Raw genomic sequence first — 23863 nt, forward strand, 5'->3', positions numbered from 1 at the left:
TAGCCATTCTGACTGGTGTGAGGTGGAATCTCAGGGTTGTTTTGATTTGCATTTCNCTGATGATTAAGGATGTTGAAAATTTTTTCCTTGGTGTTTTGAATTGACATTATTGAGTCTCAGGATGTCAATCTCATTGTCAAGAACTTTTTAAAAAAAACTTATAAATTCATGTTTAACATCTTTGATGTTGACAATGGCTACTTGTCAGGAGAGACAGGGGAAAGCCAGTAGGAAGGGTGAAGTCAATAGGAGTGGGGTTGTTTAGGTAATATGCTGTGCCTGGAAACTCTCCTGTGCCATAGTAATTAATCACTTTTGTAAAAGAAAATAATTTGTAGGATTAAATTAAATAAATGTGTGGGAGTCCCATCATGTCTAGCTCACAAGATGAGACATACAGAGGTGGATGGTCCCATAAGCACAGTCCTGTAACTACTGTAGCTACACAGTTGCTGCACACTGACATTACTTCCTGTCTTCCCATACATGCAGCCTGCTTTGTCAGTGTTCCTTGCTAGGCCATAGATGGAATTCCAGAGATGCCCAGAGCCTTTCTGGCTACTTTTCTTTGGGTAACAATGATCACACAACTCAGGCTAGGCTCTTTTCTCTTTCTCCTTGAGCTTGGGTTGTGGAGCTATGTCTGGGTGGTAGCTGAGTCTGTCAGCTCACCAAATCTTCTGCGCCATGCTACCAGGGCCAGCTCTCCTGCCTGCTGCAAGTGGCAAGGGTGGCGGACAGGTGTCCCATTCTTATGTCCTCTGTGCCATAGCTGGTTTTGTATGTCCCCTCCCTTACCTCCTCTCTCATGACCAGGTCAGCTTTGGGGTGGGAGTACTAAGGACTGAAGAAAAACAAACTCAAAGATTCATGTACAGAAAAGTTGGGATTAGATGAGCCATGGGAGCTGATGAAGAGGCACCAGCAGCCCAGAGATTCCTCGTGTTTGTTATATACAGCTGAATAAGAAGGCTGTTTGATAGGAATAAAGTGGACATGGGTTAGCTAATCTTCATAGGAAGTTTCTGTAGGGGAAACTACAGTTCTAGGCTTCAGTCATCTGGGAGGGGGAAGCTGTGGTTGACAGTTTCTACACAAATTAAATTCAGCTAAAGATCAGTCTTTTCTAAGGTTTGCACTTGGACCGGAGAAAGACTTTGCTAGTCCCCCAGGTCTGAGGTATTGCAGTTCTTGACATGGCTGTGTTCATGTCAATGGTGCATATGTACTCAGGGCTTTGTCCACTCCCTACACGTGTCCTAGCTGGGTAAGTTGAGGTAAACCTAGAGGAGAGCATGTCCCATGGGGTGGTGATGCTGAGCCTGGCATGTATGTTCTGTCTGAGATACAAGGACCATCTAAGCAAGGATTTGCTAATTTATTTTTATGTGTATGCTTGTGTGTGAACCTGAGTACGTGGGTACCACACACAGATAGGGGAACTCTGGATTACAGGTGGTTCTGAGCAGCTATGTGGCAGATGGAAAGCAAACTTAGATCCCTGCAAGAGCAGTCCTCGCAGAGATATTTTTCTACATACTCCCTCATTTGCTGCCTGCTTCTAAGCTCTCTACCATTCTACCATAGTAGAGAAGGAGTAGGAAGGGGCTCCTTGCCTGGCTTCTGATCAACCCTCATTGGACTCACCTTGCTGCTTAAGGGTTTTTTTTTTTAATATATAGAGTCAACAGTTTTTGCCTATTTGTTTGTTTGTTTGCTTGCTTGTCTCTTTACTTATTTCTTTTTATTTTATGTGCATTGGCGTTTTGCCTGCCTCATATGTATGTTCATATGAGGGTGTTGGAATCCCCTAGAACTGGAGTTATAGACAGTTGTAAGCTGCCATGTGGGTGGTAGGAATTGAACTTGGGTTCTCTGGAAGAACAGACAGTACTCTTAACCACTGAGTCCAGATGCAGCTGGTTTGACAAGTCTTGGCTAGGTCAGAAGGCATGAACCTCATTGAAGGTAGCGGGTGTGCATTCCTTCCTCACACTCTGAGATTGTAGACCACCCCAGCCAAGCTCTTCTTGCTCTCTTTGGCTGCACAAGGACCCAACTTACCAGTTCCTGTTCTGGGTAAAGAACTTACTCAGCCTGGTGGTCCCTAAATCTGTGGAGGGTAAGCTCAAGTGTCTGAATTGCAGAATATGGATGAAGACGGAGGAGGGGCAGTTTACATCTCTGTTCTTTAGGCAAGAAAACAGATACAGTGCCCTTTTGAGGACAATTTGGATGCTCTATACTCTTTCACTGTAACCTTGTGGTCAGTAACAAGGCAAGGTTGACCTGGTGCCTCTGGACCACTGACTACATAATGAAGCCCCTCACTAGCAAGTGAGGTTGGGCCAGGATTGGTGCCTCTGTTTATGACCCTAGATTCTCTGCTGAGATAACAGGAAAAATATTTCTTGGTTATTGATTGTCCCCAAACCAGTTGCTTAACTGAGGTATTGCAGTTCTTGACATGGCTGTGTTCATGTCATGTCAAACCCAACACCCAACCTAACTTCTGAAAGAATGCTCTCCAGGAAAAAGCTCAAGTCTCAATTTCAAGTCTCAATGGAGGTGACAGGCCTTCATGTAGTCTTCTCTTCTCCTCACCCTCCCTCCCTCCTCTTTCTTCCTCTCACCTGTCCCTGGTATGTGCTTCTTACCTCACAGGACACATCTTTCCTCAGCCCCTGCTTCTGCAGAAGCATACAAACATCTGCAAATTGCTGCTGCCTGCTGTGTAGAAGGAAATACAGATCCCAGACTTGCTATACCTCTGGATACTCTTTTGGGCTTAACTTCAGCTGCGGGGAGATAGGGAAGTCAGGAGACATCTCCCGAGGCTGATCTTAGGCAGTCTTTAGATTTCTCTCTATGGTATTTTCTCTAGTGAGCAAATACACCACTCGGGATTTGCGCTGTATAAAAGCTGGCATTTGAAAATGTGGAGATCCCAGAGATGCTGTCTTCTTTCCTCGCGTACTCTTCTTAGATCCCAGGATGCGGTGGGCTAAGTAGAGAAAGGGCCACTGAGGATGGAGCACTCTTTGTTCTTTGGCTTTATGAGCATACCTGTTTTATTTTTTAAACGCCCGACTCTTTCCAGCATCTTCTTCTGCAGATCACTTCTTACATCACCACAAGAGAGTCACAAGGATACGAGAAGTCATGAGTGCTCAAGGTTAACTTCATACTCAAACAGATATCAGAGAATGCATGCATTCTGCACACACACACACACACACACACACACACACACACACGAGCGCACCCTCTAAGATAAGTATTCTCTTATTAAATGTAGTTGGAACTCCCCGGGGAAATTAACTGTTGTTATAAGGGGGGTGGGGGTGGCGGGATGCCATTGGCCTTGGCCCCAAGATAAGCATCAGCCATCGGAGATTTGAATCATGCAGGGAGGAACGCTTTTTCCTCTGGGAGTAGTTAAATCCTGGCAGTTTTGGCATCCCGCCCAGAGGAACTATCTCCTTCTGCCTCAAGCTGGGGCTCTGCTCAGAGTCTGGGTGCTCATTCTCAGCCCTGGACATGATGTTTTGATTAAGTCCAAACAAGAAGGCTGAGCTATTATCTAAGGAATTTGGGGTGATCTCCGGTATCATAGTGGGAATTCTGGCCTCCACGGGGGCTCTCTCATCCCTTGATTTGTTCATGTCAGTATCTCATTAAGTGATGAGTGGAGAGCCAGCTTGTGTCAGGCAGAGAATCACCTAATTGAGTGCATGTGATGGGCTGAGGCTCACGGATCCTGTGGTTCTCTTAAGGTGTGGAGAGAGAAGAAATAAAATGGATGAATATTGGTGGCAAACCAAGGGAGCTTATGGGACTGGCTGGAGTTGCGGGGACATCCTGGTCACTATGTACTGATGAAGTGAATTTAAATTCAAGGCCACAAACATTTAATTTTTAAGTTTATTTGTCTGAAGATCAGGATGACTGAACTTAAGTAGCAGGTGTATCTGATTGGCCTAGGATACCCTTTGGTTCTGTCTATGTAGTCAGTTAACCCTGGACCCCCAAATACTTAAAGTGGCGGGAAGGGGGNTTAGTGGACAAAACACCTTGGTCTGCAAGTGTGAGGAGCTGAGTTTAAATACCCAGCACCCACATAAAAAGTTTGCAATCCCAGTGTTGAATGATAGAAGCAGGCAGACCTTGAATATGCACCAGGGAGCCAAAAGCTCATCCATGTCACTGACTATTGCAGCAGTCAGGTGTCAAACCTCCCGTATCAAAGGTGTGGCTGTAAACAAGGAAGTGTGATGTTCATTTCATGCTCACGTGACTGGAATACAAAACATTTCCATGTGCCTTGGTCCCTTTTTTGTTGCTATAACACAATACCCGAAGCTGGATATTTTATGTTTATTGAGGGTCTCCATTCTGGAGGCTAGGAAGTCTAAGACTGGTCAGCTCTATTTGGTGAGGGCTTTGATGCATGGTGGAAAATGGAAGGGCTAGAGAGTGCCAAAGAGCTAGCGCTTCACTTTCTAACACCCTGCTCTCTGTACATGTGTCAGTCTCAGGAGATAAAGGTTTAATCCCTCACAGCCTAGTTACCTCTTAACGCCCCCTTCAGTGCTGTCACATTGTGACTGGAGTAGGAGAAGGCAAGTCAGATCAAACAAGAGTCCTGGGTGTGTCTGTGAGGTGTTTCTGGGAAGAGTTCACCTTTGAGTAGCTGTTTTCTTTCTTCCAGGGCGTGTGGAGAATTACCCACTAGGAGGCTAATCTTACCTCCTCCTTGGTATAAGGATATGCTGAAGCAAAATGCTGTTGATGATGTAGGAGTCCCATGATCTCATGGTTCTGGGTGATGGACCTTCATGATGATAATGATGGTTTGGAACGACTCTGAACGTGGTTCATTTCAGGACTCTAGTCAGACTGTTTTGTTTGTGATCCACTATGTTTAATTAAGCTTAATTATAAGGCTATGTAGGATGGTGAACAACGTACAGTGGCTATACCACTGAAGAAAAACGACTCCTCTTCCTCAGGAACCATTTCTTACAGCTCTTCAGGGAGAGGAGGGGAAGACTTCATGAGCCCCTCTCCCACCGGTGGTGGACAGTGTTGATTGCCCAGTCTCGTACCAGTTTTGTGCTGCTAACCACAGGCTATGAGGTCACCATTGCAATGTCCTTAAGACAATCTTGCAGCACTCTGAGATATCCTTCAGCTCTTACAACCTTTCTGCTCCCTCCTGGGTCATGCTTCCTGGGCCCTGGAGGAGGTAGCATTAGCATCTCACTTAGGGACAAGCAGTCACTCCTTCTCAGCTCTTTAACCTTTCAGCTCTTTTTCTGCATTAACTGCCGCCCACTGCAATAAGAAGCTTCACTGACCAAGGTAGAGAGAGTAGCATGGATCTATAGACATTAAGCAGAAAAACTTAGAGGCATTTTGACAACACGCCCATGTTAGTCATGGTTAGTAGGTTCTCCTTAGAGTCTGAGACATTTCCCAGCCATGGGCTTTAGGCTGAATTTACAACACCAGGCATGAGTTCTGTCACATGAAGCAGTCCTCAAGTCCAGTTAGAAAGAATTAAAGTCATGCTGCTGTTATCCCTGTAGCCATATCCTACCTGGAAGATTAATACTGCAGCCTGCAGAGCCAATAGCTGGGGAAGTCCCTTGATGACATTTCTCCTCCGGCAGCCTGCATGGCACCATCTGATCCTACGAAAGCTAGGCATCAGGGAAGAAGAGTCCAGCCCAGTTCCAAATTGACTGATTTCTCTTTGTCTTGCAGTAATCGTATATTACACCTTTAACAGGACCTTAACCATCTATTTCTGTTGAGCAGCTAGGAGCAAGGGCAATAGCTCATATTGTTTGGGGGTACCTCCAGGACATCCAGGGCCAACAACTCATAGGAAGTACTGAGTGAGTATCTTGCCTGCCTCGGTGTCTGTGCACCACATATGTGCTTTGCCCAAGTAGGCCAGAAGGCAGTGCTGGATACCTTGCAACTGGGATGAAGGTGCTGGGAATTGAGCCTGGATGCTTTGGAAGATCCTCCAGTGCTCTTAATAGCTAAGGCATTGTTCCAATCCCAGGGACTCTGATTTTAGCTATCTATGGCAGCAGTGAGTAGCATTATCGGCCTAATTAGCTTATAGAGAAGCAGGTTTTATATAGTTCTCCTATGCATTCTTACTTTTGGTTAATTGTCCTGTCTATCCCATTCTCCCCCTCTTTGCTCACACCTCTCTCCCCCCAGTAAACCCCCATGTGCATTTATATAAAAACACATGCACTTCTATCCCTGCCCTCTTAGGGACTTTCCCCCTGTGATCTCCCTTGACCTGGATTCACTCTTGTGTCCGAGTCTCTACAGATAGTCACTTGAACGAAAACACACCAATCTAAAAATTGAACCCTTGGATGCCCATATAAAAGAGAACACACAGTATTTGTCAGGACTTGGGCTACCTCACATATTGTATTTTTTTCTCTAGTTCTACCCATTTTCTTAAAATTTTAAGTTTTCTTTATTGTTGAATAAACTTTTGTTGTGTTTATATTTCACATTTTTAAAAAAACATTTTATTTTATTTTTTTACTTATTCACTTTATATCCCACTCACTGCTCCCCTCCTGATCACTGCTCCCACAATCCTTCCCCTATTCCTTGCCCCCTTTCCCTCTGAGCAGGTGGGGGTGTCCCCTGGGTACTCCCAATTCTGGCACTTCAAGTCTCTTTGAGGCTAGGCACTTCCTCTCCTGCTGAGGCCAGACAAGGCATTCCAGCTAGAAGAACATAGCCCATGCACAGGCAACAGCCTTGGAGATGGCCCCCCACTCCAGTTACTCAGGACCCACATGAAGGTCAAGCTGCACATCTGCTATATATGTGCAGGGAATCCTAGGTTCAGCCTGCCTGTGTATGTTCTTCGGTTGGTGGTTCAAATTCTGAGAGCCCCAAGGGTCTGGGATAGTTGACTCTGTGGTCTTCTTGTGGAGTTCCCATACCTTACAGGGCTCGTATATTTCCACATTTTTATTATCTATTCATTAGTCATGGACATCCAAGCTATTTCCATTTCCTACCAATTATGAACAGAGCAGCACTAAACATGGACGCAAGTGTCTCTGTAATGGGATATATGCTCAGGAGGGGTTAGAAGGGTCACATGTAAGCTCTATTTTTAACTATTTGAGGAACCTTTGCAATGATTCCCACTGAGGTTGTACCAGTCAGTCCTCCTGTTGACAGTGGAGAAGAGGTTCTTTCCTCCCGTGTCTTTGCCAGTATTGATGGCGGCTGTTTGGACATGGGTAAGACAATCTCCAAGTCGTGTTAACTTCCATTTCCTTGATGGCTAAGGATGTCAGACACTTTTTTGTTGTAGTTGTTTTTGTTTTTGTTTTGTTTTGTTTGTTCTGAGACAAGGTTTCTTGGTGTAGCCCTGGTTGTCCTGGAACTTGCTCTGTAGGCTGGCTCCAAACTCATATAGATCCTCCTGCCTCTGCCTCCCAAGTATTGGGTTTAAAAGTGTGCACCACAACCCCTGCTGGACTTGGACACTTTAAAAATGTTAAAATGTCACTAATTGACCATTAGTGTTTCTTCTTTTGAGAACTCTTTCTTCAGCTCTTCATTCTGTTTTATAGTTTAAGAAACAGGTTGTCTGTTTTCCCCAGGCTTAGTTTTTGAACTTTTTGTGTTTCTAAATATCCTTTTCTAAAATAAAATGCCCACCTTTCTGATTAGGCTTGTTTTTTTGTGGAATTGTCACCATGGCAACCCAGTATAGATGCTATTCTGCTGCCCATCACTGCCAACCATCTGTCTTCCTTTGTCACTCATATGGCTTCTTTCTACACTAGTTTGGGTTACAAAGATCATAAAAGAAAAAAATACATTTTATTTTTAACATTTTTACTTCTCTTTATCATGGAGATGATAAAACCTCAGGATGGGGGAGACTCTGTCGTTTGTGGCTCCAGAGCCCTGCTGCCTTTTGTAAGCTTCAGATCCCAATTGAGGATTATGGTCTACTGCAGGCTCTGGGGTCTGAGGTGGAGTGGGGATTGACAAAGGGGCATTTTCAACACTTGCTTCTGTGAGTCTGGAACATTTGGTAAAAATGTGTTCATTACCTTCTAGTAACACCTCATAAACTTGCCCTCAGAATCCAGATCTGGCCTCTGAGAAGTCTTAGTGAAAATGGTTTCTGCAAGTGAGCTGAGGTTACTAACCAGACCACCATTTGGCCTTGATCTGGTTTGGTCTGTAAGGGAGCCAGATCCTGCACAGTGGGGTCCCTTCCTCCTGCGGATGACCTGGAGTTGCCAGTGGTTCTTGAGTGGGTCTCAACATTTCCAGCACCCCTTGCCTACACGGGAAGCCTCTCCATTATATGGAAGGGGGCTCTGCACTTCTTTGAAGCCAGTCATTCACAACTAGAAAAAGCCTGTGGGCCCAACTACAAACACTACTTCATCCTTGGCACACCACTTCCAGAAGGGAGCCTCGCCAGGTATTAGTCATTGTTCTGATCTAAGTGAGCTCAGGAGTGACTTTGCACCTAAATTTACACTGACTGGATCAGTGGCTATTTAGGTTCTAAACAAGGGGCTGACTCCTCCCCGTGGTCCAGGATGCCATCCCAGGCATCCATGTGGAGAGATGCATCCTTCTCCTCTGCTTTACAGAGGAGGGTAATAGGGGCAGAATTTAATGAGGACTAAACACAGCTCCTTGTAGCTGGCAGTAGCCAAGTTACAGGAGAAGTTGTGACTTCTAACATCTACGTGTTAGAAATGCCAATTGTTTGCCTCTGGGTGTGGTACTGATGAATTTGCATGGAATAGGGCTAAGAAAGCTTACAAGAATAGAAACCAGGGGTCCCAAATCCTACAAACATCCCTTGGCCAAACAGACAAGGGATGAAGTATGTAGTGGTTTGAAAGAGAATGACCCCCTCCCCCTTCCCCAAAGGCTCATATATTTGCAGCTTAGTCTCCAAGTGCTGAACTGTTTGGGAGGATTGGGAGATGTGGCCTTGTTGGAGGACATGTGTCACTTGGGAGTGGGCTATGAGGTTTCCAAACCCCATGCCAGGTCCAGAGTCTCTCTCTTTCTTTCTCCCTCCCCCTCCCTTCATCTCCCTCTCCCTCTCCCCCCTCCCCTCTCTCCCTCTTTCCTCTTTCTTCTTGCAGGTCAGAGAGTAGCTCTCAACTACTCATCTAGCACCATGCCTGCCTGCATCCATGCTCCCCACCGCAATGATAACAGACTCACCCTCCAAAAGTGTGAGCAAGCCCCCAGTTACATGCTTCCTTTCATAAGAGTTACCTTGGTCATGATGTCTTTGCAGAGTAGTAGAATCCTAACGGAAACAGGGTAGAAACAGGATGCAGGCAGACAAACACTTGTCCTGGGATTGCTTATGTCTCTGTAGGCTGACCCCTGGTATCCCTCTGCTGGAAACTCTAGCAGTCACTGAGCAGAAGAGAGGCAGTGTCCTCAGAGCAAGAAGGGGAGATAGAGAGGGCTGGCCAGAGGCTCAGGCATACACAGCACAAAGAGTTCCTCTCTCTAAGATAGCTTTCTTCGCTGAGGTTGGATGCTGGGGATTTGGTCTGTCAAATAAAAATAAGAATTCAGAATCAATTTTGTCTGAAAGTTAGGCTGTCATGGGCTGCTTTAGTCTTGACCCAAGTCTTCTTTTCAAATTTTATTAGTTTTTAAACTAGTCTTTTAAAGATTATTTTTAGATTTCTTTATTTGATTTTATGTGTGTAAGTGTTCTGCCTTCATGCATGTCTGTGCACCATGTGCCTGCCTGATGTACAGAGAGTTGAGAAGAGGACATCAGATCACCTGGAATTAGAATTACAGATGGTTGTGAGCTGCCTTGTGGGTGCTCGGAATCGAACCAGAGTCTTCTGCAATAATAATTAATATAATATAATATAAAACATAATAATAATGATCTTGGTCATGCAACCATCCTTCCAGTCCTTGGAGGCAGGACTTCTTAAGGCAATGGAAAAGAAACCGAGCTATATATGATTTCAGCCCCCTCCAAGAGAGGCTGCAGCAGAAAACCATAAGACACCCCATCTACGCAGAATTTCTTGGGTCCTAGCTCTTCCCAGACTGCTGGATCATTGCACTGGTTCTAGATCAGGTGACAGATCGCATGGACAAGAGCATCTAAGAACAGTGAGGGTGGTGTGGCTGGGTGGAGAGATGGCTCAGTGGTTAAGAGCACTGACTACTCTTCCAGAGGTCCTGAGTTCAATTCCCAGCAACCACATGGTGGCTCACAACCATCTGTAATGGATCTGATGCCCTCTTCTGGTGTGCCTGAAGACAGCTACAGTGTACTCACATACATAAATAAAATAAAATAAAAAACTCTTAAAAAAAAAAAAGAAGAAGAAGCCGGGTGTGGTGGCACACGCCTTTAGTCCCAGCACTCGGGAGGCAGGGACAGGCGGATTTCTGAGTTCGAGGCCAGCCTGGTCTACAAAGTAAGTTCCAGGACATCTAGGACTATACAGAGAAACCTGTCTCGAAAAAAAAAAAACAAAAAAACAGACCCCCCCCCAAAAAAAAACAAAGAAGAAGAAGAAGAAGAGGAAGAGGGGGAAGAAGAGGAAGAAGAAGAGGAAGAGGAAGAGGAGGAGTGTGGGATGTATTACCATTCAGGGTAAACTGTTGTTGGTGTAGCTCCCATTATTTAAGAAGGAGGTAAATGACTGCAAACTAGGGTGGAGTCGGTGAGGAAATGTTGTAAGATAGAGAGAAGGGGAGAGAAAAATATTGATGAAAATGGTACTGCAGTAAGCAGAAGGAACCATTCGACTCGGCCTCATTCTCCCCTGACTGGAGGAAACACAAACAAATGAGATGGAGGACGAAAAACAAGCAATCTGAACTGAGAAGGAAACAGATTGAGTCTAAGCAGGAATTAAAAGAAATTAGATAAGAAAAGAATTTTGTGTAAGTAAACATACTTTAACGGAATTTAAAATTCTGCTCAAAGCAGATTCTTCCCATATGGAAATCAAATTAGGGGTATACAAGGCATGTTTGAAAAGCTTTCTCCAATGCAGAGGAGCAAAATGAGAATCTTTTTATTATTATTATTATTATCAGCTATTAGGAAAAATTTGTTTAAATGAGACGACTTTGAAAGAATAGATTCTATTGATTTCTTTCTCATTACAAATGAATATGTATTCACTGCCAAAATATAGAGAAGAAAAATTTTACTTCTCACTAATATATTTTCTATCCTTGTAGTCTTTCTAGATGCATGAACTAGTTTGACTATACTATCTTCATATAGAACACACATCTACCACACACACATACATACATGCACACACACACACACACACACACACACTCAATGAATAGATTGCATAGAATACACTCACAGATGTACAGACAAAAAATATACATTTATTGGCATATGTGTATATGCATGTATATACATATTTTTTTCTTTTACAATAAAGAACAACATAAAATAAAGCCGAGACTGACAGCTTTTCAGTAGCTAGAGATCACCAGCTGACTATATGACAGAAGGTACAACTCAGCTCCTTGTCCTTAGCTCTGGTGCGTCTTAGGTATAGGGCAGTTCATGCAGAGGCCCTGACTCTATCTGTCAGGGAGGGTAGGGCTCTAATCCTTGGCCTTCAGATTCCAGGGTAAACACCGCGTCTAAAAGATTTAGTTAAAAGTCTGTTTTGCTAAGTTTCATAAAGGGTAATTTTTTTCCTTCAATGGCAAAGGCAGAAAAGAAGACTTGGCAGTTGGGACTACTTGGGTGAAGACACAGGTGGAGTTCAGGAATTTCCCAGAAAACACAGCAGCCATCAGCATTGTCTTCCCGCAGGCAGCCCTAGACCAAGCCATTCACTTATCTTTACTCCCATGTGAAGGCTGCCACATGTGTAGATTCACAAGTTAAACAGGCTCCAGTGCTGACTGAAGGGACTATGACTATGGGGATTGGAACATGGCACTGGCGCAGAATGAAGGCTAGGGTTCATTCACCTTCATGCCAGTTCAAGTGTCATACATGTAGATTCCAAGTGTGCTGGTTAGAATGTACAGATTTTCATCTGATTTCCACAGCCTCTTTCCTGTGAGTCTACAAAAGCATGTTCTCCCTCAGCGGCCCTCAAAGGTCCTCATGCTGAGGTAAGGAGGGAGGGAGTTTAATCTGCAGCTGTGCTCTTGTCTTCCCCTTCAGAGCCCCCACCCAGCATACTGCAGCTCCTCGCAGTTCATTTAAAGTATATGCGGGGCTTTCACATATGAAAGGAGGAGTGTCTGAGACAGTCTTTGCTGTGTGTCCCAGGTTGGCCTAGAAATTGCTCAGCAGCTCAACCTGGCTTCAGATTGGCAGTGTAGCCCAAACTGTTTCCAAACTCAGTCCTTCTGCCTCTGCCTGTTGGTTCATGGAGTTACAGGCACGTGTGTTTCAGTTCCTAACCATTCTCTCTCTCTCTGTGTGTGTGTCTTTCTATGTCTCTGTCTCTCTCTGTGTCTCTATGCTCTCTCTCTCTGTGTCTCTATTTCTCTCTCTATTTCTCCCTGTCTCTGTCTCTTTCTGTGTCTCTCTGCTCTTTTGTGTCTCTCTGTCTCTTTCCATGTCTCTGTCTCTGTGTGTCACTATTTATCTCTCTGTGTGTCTCTATGTCCCTCTCTCTCTGTGTCTCTATATCCCTCTCTCTGTCTCTATCTCTCTCTGTCTCTTTCTCTCTTTCTCTCTGTCTCTCTGTCTCTGTCTCTGTCTCTGTCTCTGTCTCTCTCTCTCTCTCTCTCTTTCTCTCTCTCATTACTCTTCTGCTTACTGCAACCTGGCCTTTGCAGCAACCATCAGAGAACTGCCCTGGCTAGGGCTGTTCACTCTCCATTTTACAGTGAATGCTCAGAGTACTTTCAGGCTCTTAGTCAAGAGACTCCAGGGGACTTCTTGGGGCTGTTGACAAGATTCGCTATCTTCTGACACTTCTGTGATGAAGATAACCATGCTTCTCTGGTTTTTCTCTTACTTATCGGATTTCTTGTCAATCTACTTTGTTTCTGATCTTTCCCCCCTCATTCAGCTCTTAGGTTTTGGTGTCCTTAAGAGAAGTCAAGATTCCTCAGTCAACACATTTTTCTCTCAGAATAACCAGATAAACTCCAGAATCATTCTGCGGTGGTCTTCCCTTATCTGTGTTTAGCTACCGCCAACAAGAAGGTAAGCATTATATAGTAAGATGGGAATGAGAAGAGCAAGAAAGGGGGATGAACATAGACAGCTTTCATGTTTATACAACGTTTATACATCCTATTTAGGGTAATTAGTATACTTTGTTATTAGTTGTCGACATCTCACTGTGCTTAATTTATAAATGAATAGATGCAGGGAAGGACATGAGATCTACAGGAGTTGATGCTATCTGTGGTCTTAGTCGTCACCTCCAGGTCTGCGGATATTGGTGACTCTGTGTTTCCTACTGATTGTCATTCTTAATGGGCCACAGATCTGTGGATATTGGTGATGCTGTGTTTGCTAGTGATTGCCATTCATTTGTTTAACAAGTATTTATTGAAATCATAGTAAATAAATGGAAGGACAAACAAATTCAAATGCTGGATAATTGAAGGAACCAACAAGTACGTTATGCGCTGTGAGGAAAAAGACAGGTAGGACTTCAGCAGAGGGACCTTGTCACGGAGAGGGAAGAAACTAAATGACTCGTAGATACTCTACATCAAAGTCTAGTGTGTCAGTACACTTAAGATCCTACCAAAAAGGAAAGGTAAGTATACCACATCTGGATGGGGTAGCACATGCCTGTAGTCCCCTCACTTGGTAGTCTGAGCAAGGGGACTTTTGAGTTCAAGGCCAGCCTCAGCTATAAAACTCAGAGTTAAATCTAGGCTGCTACAAAACAAAAACATATGTATATAAACACACACACACACACGCACACACACACATACATGCACACATGCATGCATACAAAGTAGCAAGTTTGGATGTGCTAATTTTTAATAATTGAGATTATTAAATTATAAATTCTCAATTAATAATTGAGAAAGGGCACAAAGAGAGAAATATTCTAGTTTGCTGATTTACATTTTTAGTGGGTAAAAATGAGGGTAAGAAGATGTGATCCGAGGAACAAGTGCAATAATTAGTCAGAGAGACATGCTGAGAGTCCCTCCGCTCAGATGTGGGCTTTTACACAACCTTCCTGCTACCACTCTAGACTGGGGTCTATAAACTATTGCTGTTTGGCCAAATCTAGCCATTGTCAAATTTCCTTCCTGGCACATGGCTTTAGCATCCCTGGAGGATGTCTCTGTGGAAGTTGTAGAACTGATGAGTTGCATAGAGACCATCTGGCTCATTAAAGTTAAATATTTACACAGTGCATCTTCACAGACAAAATATTCTAGCTCCTGGGCTAACTCTCATCTCTTCCTTCTTCCATGTCTGGTCACACTAAGTATAGCTTCTATAGTATGTTGTTTCCAGAGAATTATGCCTTCACTCTTTGGAAGTCTGAGTTAGAGGATTTTGAGTTCAAGGTCAGCCTGAGCTATAATTAATATTCAGATTTTAGCCTGGGCTGCTTCTAAGTAAAAACCATATGTATATAAACACACACACACACACACACACACACACACACACACACACACACACACACACACCACATATTCCTAAGAGGAGAGCAGTGACCAGCTGTGAGCAGATATAGAGAACATTCAGCAGCATATATTCAGATCTCATGTGAACTTCCATACAAGCCTCAGGGCTCTAGCAGCCATTAGCTGGATTTTGTACCTGTAGGTTCTCATGGTGATGATCTTGCTGATACTAAGTGGCCTCTTGGCTTGACTGCCCTCAGCTTCCCTGAGTCATTTCCCATGCATTCCTCTAACCTTGGCCTTCTGACATTTGTGGCTCAGGAATCAGGGATGTTTCTTAGCTCTGCTCATCTGGGACTTGTGTTTATGTTTCTTCCTTTTTCTGTTTACTTAAGGCAACGCTGATTATCTCAGTGTTTAGAGGGAGTTCCCACAGTCTGAAAGGAGTGAAGAATCAAGTTAAACAGCACAGAACACATTGTAAATCCTCCTGGTGAAATCTGAAGGTTTGAACACATGGGTACCGACCATTGAAAATGGATCAAAGAAGCACATGAATCGATGTGAGAAAGCATCTCAGATGATGACATCACTTCAAAAACATGACTTCTTCTCTAGGTTTTCTGTTGCAAACCACGGACTTCATTTTAGTGCATTCAACAGATGAATACGTATGGGCTAGTCTAGACACTGAAACATAAAGGTTTGGTGGTGTGTAGCTAGGAAGGGTATCCTCGAATTTGGGAGATTATTCAAGCACAGTGCATCCATCCTACTGTGAATTTTTGGCATTTATGATGGAAGAATTTGGGAATGTCTCCCTTCCTGCTACTCCAAGAGTTAAAAATATACTTCTCAAGAGAGTGAACTGGCCTTGTGAAGCCACTTGCCATGTTACTCTTTGCTTCAAGATCTGCTATGTGCATGTCTGTTTTCTGTCATGCCTGCCAACTGGAGTCATATACCAGCAAACATGATGAGATTTTGTTTGTTTGTTTTTAGATTCTGTATCAGTGGTTCTCAATCTTCCCAATGATGCGACCCTTTGATATAGTTCTTTACATTGTGGTGAGCCCCCCAACCATAAAATTATTTTCATTGCTACTTCACAACTGTAATTTCGCTACTGTAAATTCATATGCAATGTAAACCTCTGTGTTTCCTGATTGTCTTAGGTGACTCCTGGGGAAAAGGTTGTGTGTCCCTTAATGGGGTCACTACCCACAGGTTGAGAACCTCTGCTCTATAATTTGAGATGTAAAACTGGGCAGGAGAGGGACTGGCTTCTGAGGGAGCCAGGCCACAGCATTTTTCTATGGTGAGACAAAGGTAATGTGGTAGTGTGCCTGAGGGGAGAAAGACTGAACATCATCCCATTAGAAATCCAGACAGAAGAGGGAGAAAGATACAGAAAATTCAACCAGAAAAGTGATCCTCCTGGACTTGGACTGAAATGGGTGGTTATTAGCAGTGAGATCTTAGGAACATATCCAAATACTTAAGGGCAAGAGGTTACTCCAGGTATTATAGACGGAAATGTATTTGACTCTGCAAAAGCAAGATGTTTTCATCAGAGCAAAGGATAGGAAACCCTAGGGTCACTCTGAACGTGACTGATGGACCATCCTTGGTCTGCAGGTTGCTGCTAGGGCATGTTCAGACAGAGAACAAACATTCACCAACATTCACCAACATTCACCCACACTTAAGATCTCCATGACATCTGAGGGTGTGAATTTGTCTGTGATGAATCAGTAATTGGACTGGGACTGGCATTTAAAAACACGGGGCCTTTGCCACAGAGATTTGAAGAAACGCTGTTGTTCATCGAGTACATATTATGTGTGAGCACTGGAAAAGCACTGCCTACAGTGCAACTGACAGCTAAAAATCTATATGTAAAGTTATGTACATTTGCATGGGAAAATGGGAAATGCCAGAGCAAGGAGCAAACCATGTTTCCAAGACATGAAATCCAGAAGGTCCTTAAGTCAGGTGACATTTGTGCTCTCGAGTGGTCAGGGCCCTGTCTCCACTTTCCAAATTTACCAACATTGAAGAAAGCTATAACATTTATTGGTAATGTGGAAGTGGGGAAAGGCCCATGCATCACTATTGACACTCTGCATTCTTATAAGCTTTTTTTTAGGAGGCAATTTGGCAGCATCTATTAAAATAAAAAACAAGCCGATGACACACTTTGACTCAGCAGTTTTCTTCCTGAGAATCTGCCCTATCAAACTAAAACCACCTTGCAGCAGTGGCCCCTCAGAGGCCTTTATTGCAGCCCTCTTTGTGATTGCAAAAGGAATAAAATGAGTGCTAGTACAGGGGAAACAGCCGAATAAATTGTGGTCCACTTACCCGAGGGAACCTTATACAACTATTAAAAAGGATGAATTAGAGTTATATCAATTACTCTGGAAGGGCAATATCTCATAAAATATGAGATATTGAGAGAGAAAAGCGATACACAGAAGGTACTTATTGTAATCTCATTTTTATAAAATGATAAATGACAAAAATTCTGGCTTTGTAAATGTTTTTTTCCATATTTGTGTGTATCTTGAAATACTAGTATAAAAATGGATAAAAATAAAAGAGACGTATGCCAGTTCATTAGCATAACTTACTGCAAATATGTAGTGAAGGATGGGAATGGTGAAGGGATGGGGAGGGGCAAGGAAAAGCCTGCATGCTGAATTTATTATGCGCAATGGGACTTGATTCCTGTTAGTGTCCATTCCACGCACACAGAGAAATAAGTCTACATAAAATACAAAAACTTACCTACAAATATGAAGGCATATATAATTATCGCATGGGTACCCCAAGATACTTAGTACAATTTATAAAAGATACAAAAGATGTTAGTCTCATACCTACTAACTTGCAGAGATGGCCAGGATAAAATGATAATAAGTCAATCAGAAAACCAATTAGGAAATCAATAAGTAAAGGTTAATATCCTGGTAGAAAAAAATGTTCAAAGACATATATCACAGCTCAATGGAAGTTCAGTGGAAGTCACCAATAGCCATAAGAAAAACATTCAACTTTACTGTTACCCAAAGCCACCCCAAGCAGAAGCATGGAGGTGCCTGTAGCTTATCCATCCCTGCAATGGGAAGCTTAGTAACTGTGGGGGAAGAAAATTAAAATAGAACCCAAAGTTCTGGGGGAAAGCCTTCAAACATGCTTTATACGTATGTGTTTACTGTGTGTTGACCGAAGCTCATTTGGAAACCTTATGTTCTTGCTGTGGATATATTGGTGGGAGGAGACTTGTTCCTGAGAGAAAGGGCAGGGCTGTCACCCTCAGCATCATTTCCAGGGTCAAGGCACTGGGAGCTGCTTCCATTTTCAAGAGAAAGTAATTAAAGGAAAGGCTGAACTGCATGCACAGTGTTGCAGAAGCCTGTGCACGGTGAATTCTCACGAAAAGAAGCAGAATAGCAGTTGGGAACTGTTGATGCTTGTTGACAAAGAAACTATATGCTCATAGGTGGAAAACCTGGACGCAAAATGTCCAAAGCAGCCTTGGACCACAGGACAGGAATATGGTTAACAATCTCATTTTGAAAAACCTTTGTGCTTCTCTGTAGTCCTTATGTTTTTCTGTACCAAACAATAGTTTGTTCAGTTAGATTAGAATAGGAAAAAAAGGCATTATAGAAATGTTAAAAGGTTGTAAAGATTAGCATCTCCGAGCAGTCTAGTGAGAGGAGTCTCGGGTTCCCTTCATGAGGGTGGTGGCCACCAGTCTGTGTCACTCTCTCAGCGTCAGTCTGGCGGATGAACTCTAACCTTTTGCTTTCAAAGCAGGAGAAAATAATCAAAGGCAGGTCATTAGTTAATTGCTTTGAGGTTATTTCCGAAGTCCCTAGTGGGCTCTTGCAAATGATTAGTAATATCATTATTACTTATACAACAGTGGGCCAGTCATTCTTGCTTCCTCAGCACTGAATCAGGGTTTTATGGCCAAATGGTCCTCAACCTGGGGTTCTCTAACCTCAGAAGGTACAAAGTGGTCATAAGCACTCTGAACTACATCATGCACATAAAAGGTGTCAGGGAATTCTTGGTTAGCCTCACAGTGCTGCACTGGCCACAAAAAGATGTTAGTGGGCCCCTCCCCTTGTGTTATCGACAAAACTCTCATGATCTGTAATTAGAATCCTTTTTGGCAAATAAACATATCAAGAAAATTAATCTATTAACTGAAAACTATATATTCAGGTTTTAATAAGTCAAACATGGCATTACTTTGCTGGCTCTAAATTATTCTTGTGATTGTACTTACAATTCAGTTCTGACCCACCTACTGAAAATATTGAATTCTATTTATGGATGGAAAGTCAGTATAATGTTTCTGGTGCTGTTTAAAGGGGGATCTCTCCTCATTTAACAGCCATTCTCCAGTTTCCAAAGGAGAGAGGCATCAGTTGCCGAGGGGGAGCACCGCGACAGGACCCTGTGTGGCTTGCTCTCTCCATTTCCTCTCTCCTCAGATGGGGCAATTTCCAAGTAGTGTGTGCCTGTGGATAGTGAGAAGTGCTCAGAGGCCCAGTGCAAACTAAGAGGAGAAGGTGGGGTAGGGACCCTGATTTATCATCCTCTCTTGTAACTTTCCACTCTGCAAGGCTGCTGCCATAATCCACCTTTTATTGGTGTAGGGAGTGAAGACTTGTTTAACGTCACACATTCAGAGGCAAGGCCAGAACCTGAACTTTGGGGAGTCTGATCCGTACCCTGGTTTTAATCCATCCTTAACATCATCACATTCCTGTCTCAGAAGAAAGGAAAAGTCAGCCGGAAGGTCTGCTGGGACTTCTTTAATAAAACGACTAATCCTGGCAGCTGGCCTGGAGAGGAGATGGGCAGCCCAATTACTTTTACCTCCATGACTGATGCATATCTGAAATGGAGTTTCTTTTAAGATTCCTATATTTTTATTGTAAAGTCTTCAGAACTTATTACACACAAACCCACTGTGCATTTGGGCCATTATTGGGCATCAAGGGTATTGTATTTTAACTAAAGGATTTTGTTTTAGTCAATTTAATCTAAGTTATAATAATACTTTCTCTATTCAGCTAATTGAATGAGAAAAAAATTGCATATGCACTGGATTTGAAGGTCCGAGTACAACAAAAGTGTGTGTGCATGCATGCATGTATGTGCAATGCACTTGTGCATGTTTTTCTGAAGCTGTGTGAACAGCTTACAATGCCTCAGTGACAGAACACTTGGGTGATCTTAGGAGACATGATCTTGGCAAAACCAAAGACTTCTTCCCAGGAAGCATAGGTATGAATCTCAGGCAAAACTTTTCAACAAATAAGAAAAAAAAATCCAGTTAAGAAGATAAAATATGATGATGGGATATGTTCACGCATATGTGTAAGCAGGTATGTATATGTGATTGCATATTCATGTGCATAAGTGTGTGACTGCACACACATGTGTGTCTGTGTGGTTGTGAGCATGGATGTGTGTGTATGTGTGTTCATATGTTAGGTGCATGCACATATGTGAGAATGTGTGTGGCAATGTATGTATGGGGTACATATGTATTAGTCTGCATATGTCTGTATATGTATGTGCATTTGTATATATGTATATATATGTATATTATATATGTATGCATTACCCTTTGTGTAAGCTTATGTATGTGTATAGATATATCTATGTTTGTGTACTTTAATGTTTCTGCATACATCTATGTTGGTGCCTATGTGTGCGGATGTGTATGACTGGATCAAACAGACATGCATGTGAATCTATTCATGTGCATGAGTTTATGAAGGGATGTGTGTGTAAATGCATGCATGTGTGTGCCTATTTGTGCCTATTAGTGTGTACAAGTGTGTTTGTGTGGGGGAGGCTTTTTTGCTTGCATATGTACATGTATATCTTTGCATGCATTTCTGTGTATGTGCACATGCACACATCTATTAGTGTACAGATGCATGCTCCTTTTAATTTGTATGTGTGTACATGTGTTTCTGTGTATGTGTGCATGCATGTATATGCCTGTATCTTATGGTATGTCCATACATGTTTGTATGCCCATATATACAGATGTTTGGGTGTGTGTGCGCTCACATGCATGCATTCAAATGTATATGTATGTTTGTGGGTGTGTGTATATCGAAGGTGAAGAGGACAAACAGAGAGGGCCTCACTTGTTGATTCCCCTGCCTTCATTTAGGCCATCACAATACAGTGGTAGAATGTGACTGAAGACAGTGCACCCCGAAGTGAAGCCACCCAAAGGCCTCATCAGCTCAGCATAACTTCCCTTCCATGAGAACCATGGCCTCTGGCCTACCTCCTGATGGGACAGAGTACACTAACAGTTCTACTTGGCTGCAGACCTTTGCGCTATCGCATTAACATTCTAGGAGCTGTGTGCTCACTGGTACAATAGTGGTACCACGGTTATGGATAGAACTGCTTTCTGATTGGCATTAAAGCCTGCATGAGAGGAGAACCATGACTGGTCCTATAATACAAAAGCTTGTGCCTTGGGAGGTCATAAGGCCCTAGCAGAGAAGCCAATATTGTTGTTTTGTTAAATGGATACTGTACTAATTTGCTTCTCTGTTTCTGTGCTAAATACTGAACACAGGGGAGGAAAGGTTTCTTCTGCTTTAATTTCCACAACACAGTCACTGAAGGAGGTTAAGGCAGGGTCTCAATAGGAACCTAGAGGTAGAAACTGAGGTAGAGGCCAGGGAGGATTGTTGAGTATTGGCTTGCTTCCCCCGGCTGGCTTAGCTACAGTCCCTGTACAGCCCAGGCTTCCCTGCCCATGGGTGGCACTCCCATATCAATCATTAATCAAGAGAATGCCCCACTGAATTGCTTATAGGCCAGTCTGATGGAGTTAATTCCTAGTTGATATTCCTTTTTCCCAGATATGTCTAGGTTTGTGTCCAGTTAATACAAATTAACTCGCACAAAAGAGAAGGAAGTGAATCCTATCTTCTGTTCACAAACCAAATGGGTGTGTTTGTCAGATGGCATCTCAGGCAATTCCCTGGAATGTCATGGAGTCAACGCTGAGTAAATTCTGAAAGTAATTGTCAGGTCCCTCTGTCTCTGGAAAGGATGACATGGGAAAGAACAAAATTGACCTTCTCCTTCAGAAAAAGAAGATGAGAGAGATGATGTAAGGAAGAGAGTAGGCAAACCCAGAGGGTGGCAGGAAGCTGCTGTAGTCAATGACATCACAGGGAGATCTGACAGGACAGTACAGCACAGAAACTTCCTGTCAAGCTAAGAAGAATTCAACCAGCCCAGATGGAGCACCTGCAGGGATGCTCTGCGGAGGATTTAGAGGTGGCAAGATGTGGACTTGTCTCCTGTGATGATGACAAGAAGTAAGGATGCTAAGGTCATCTGGGCAAAACAAACTCTAAAACATGCTATGTAAATATTATAATATATGTAAAACCTAATTTTATATGTATATATGCAATACATAATATAATATAAAATATATCCAATATTATAGACATGTATTGTAGGATACACCCATGTACCTATGTTTGTAAATAATTTTAAAGTAGTATTACCTATCTTCCTGGTAGCCTTAACTCAGTGCCTTCCTAACTTGGAAATGATGTCATCATTTATAGTCCCCCATTAGAGACAGGGACACTGTGTGGAAATCAACGGCACTCTACTCTACCCAACAGTAGCATACAGGGCAGACCAGGTCCCTTTCTCATAGTAAGATTGTGACATAGGTCACTTATGGTGGCACAGATGACAAGACCTTAGTTATTTCTACCCCTAGAAATAACTGGTAGTTATTTCTACCTCAAGACACAGTTTGTGCTGAGCCATAGCTTCCCCAGGGCCTAGTCTTCTGCTCAGGTGGAGCTCAGCAGACCCAGGAAGCTTTACAGAGATCATGCACAGAGCTTTGCACCCCCGTGCTGCCTCAGAACTTAGTCTCAGGGACAGATTCCCTTCATTACCCACATGGACAAAGATGGTTTGGCTTTGTGCCAGAGTTCTTGACTCTTTGGCTCTTGTTCCCCAAATCATCGATCTTATGCAGTGACACTGACGAGGGCAATTAACTGTCCCCGCTGTCCTTAAACTCTCCACTTTGTGGAAACAACAAACACAGCTCAATGCACTAGGGATTTCTCGCTTAATGTCTGCTGGTGTGTGGGGCTTTCACATCACTGACCTGGGTCTTTGGGTACCGGGCAAATGCATAGATCCCCTCCCAAGATTCTGTTTGTCTTCCAGGGTCAATATTAGTATAGGGAGGGTGATCAGTGGGAATGTGGCTGCTCAGATCAGTCATTGGAACAAAGAGAATCAAAGACCATGTCAACACTGTTTTGACTGAGTTTGAACCCAACAGGTGAGTCAATTCAGATTAAAAGGTTGAACCCACTGGCCATGGAAACTCAGCAGAGGAAGCATGTCATAAGCATGTCACCAGCAAGTACACCATGTGGCTTTAGAACAGTGGTTCTCAACCTCCCTAACGCTGCAACCCTTTAGTACAGTTCCTCATGTCATGGAGCCCACTAACCACAAAATTATTTTCATTGCTACTTCATAACTGTAATTTTGCTACTGTTATGAGTCATAATGTAACACCTGTGTTTTCCGGTGGTCTTAGGTAACCCCTGTGAAAGGGTCACTTGACACCCAAGGTGGTCTTGACCCACAGATTGAGAGCCACTGCCTTAGAGCCAAGCTCCCCTCAAGAGATAACGTTATTTGTGCTGTGAAAACAGCAAAAGTTGCAAATAGCTGAGTTACCTGGAAGGCCTTGTGCCCTGAGCAGCCCTGGATGTCTGTGTCTCATCAGGAGGAAACAACAACTCCCAGGGGCAGGTGGCTTGTCCTAGTTACTACTCACAGCGGTGGCTCAAGGACCCTACCAAGGAGCAGCTGAGGGATGGCTTAGTTCAGCTCACAGTTTGAGGGTGCAGGACATCATGCCTGGGAAAGACCCGTGGCAGGAGGATGGGTGTGGCCATATCACATTGGCAGAAAACAGAGAGATGATCCTATCCGTGAACTCTTTCAATGCTCTGCTTGTTTTTGTAGTCCCAGCCTACTGCATGGTGCTGCCCACACGCAGGGTAGGTCTTCCCAGCTCAGTTAAACCTCTCTAGAAATCTACTCTGCCCTAGATATACACCCATAGTAATTCTAGATCCAGTCAAGTTGGCAACAAGGATTG

The 23863-nt window shown here is 43.4% G+C and overlaps 1 long non-coding RNA gene across 1 annotated transcript in view; it reads left to right on the forward strand.

Annotated features, from left to right (window-relative positions):
- Positions 1 to 16833, forward strand: part of LOC110304298 — an 18894-nt gene extending 2061 nt beyond the window's left edge. Inside the window, exons 2-3 of the long non-coding RNA XR_002379055.1 lie at positions 13101 to 13237; positions 15036 to 16833. This is a non-coding gene — a long non-coding RNA (uncharacterized LOC110304298). The remainder of the gene's footprint in view (positions 1 to 13100; positions 13238 to 15035) is intronic.
- The last annotated feature ends 7030 nt before the right edge of the window (positions 16834 to 23863 follow it).

This window comes from Mus caroli, chromosome 11 (assembly GCF_900094665.2).
Source record: "Mus caroli chromosome 11, CAROLI_EIJ_v1.1, whole genome shotgun sequence".
NCBI classification, from domain to species: Eukaryota; Metazoa; Chordata; class Mammalia; order Rodentia; family Muridae; genus Mus; species Mus caroli.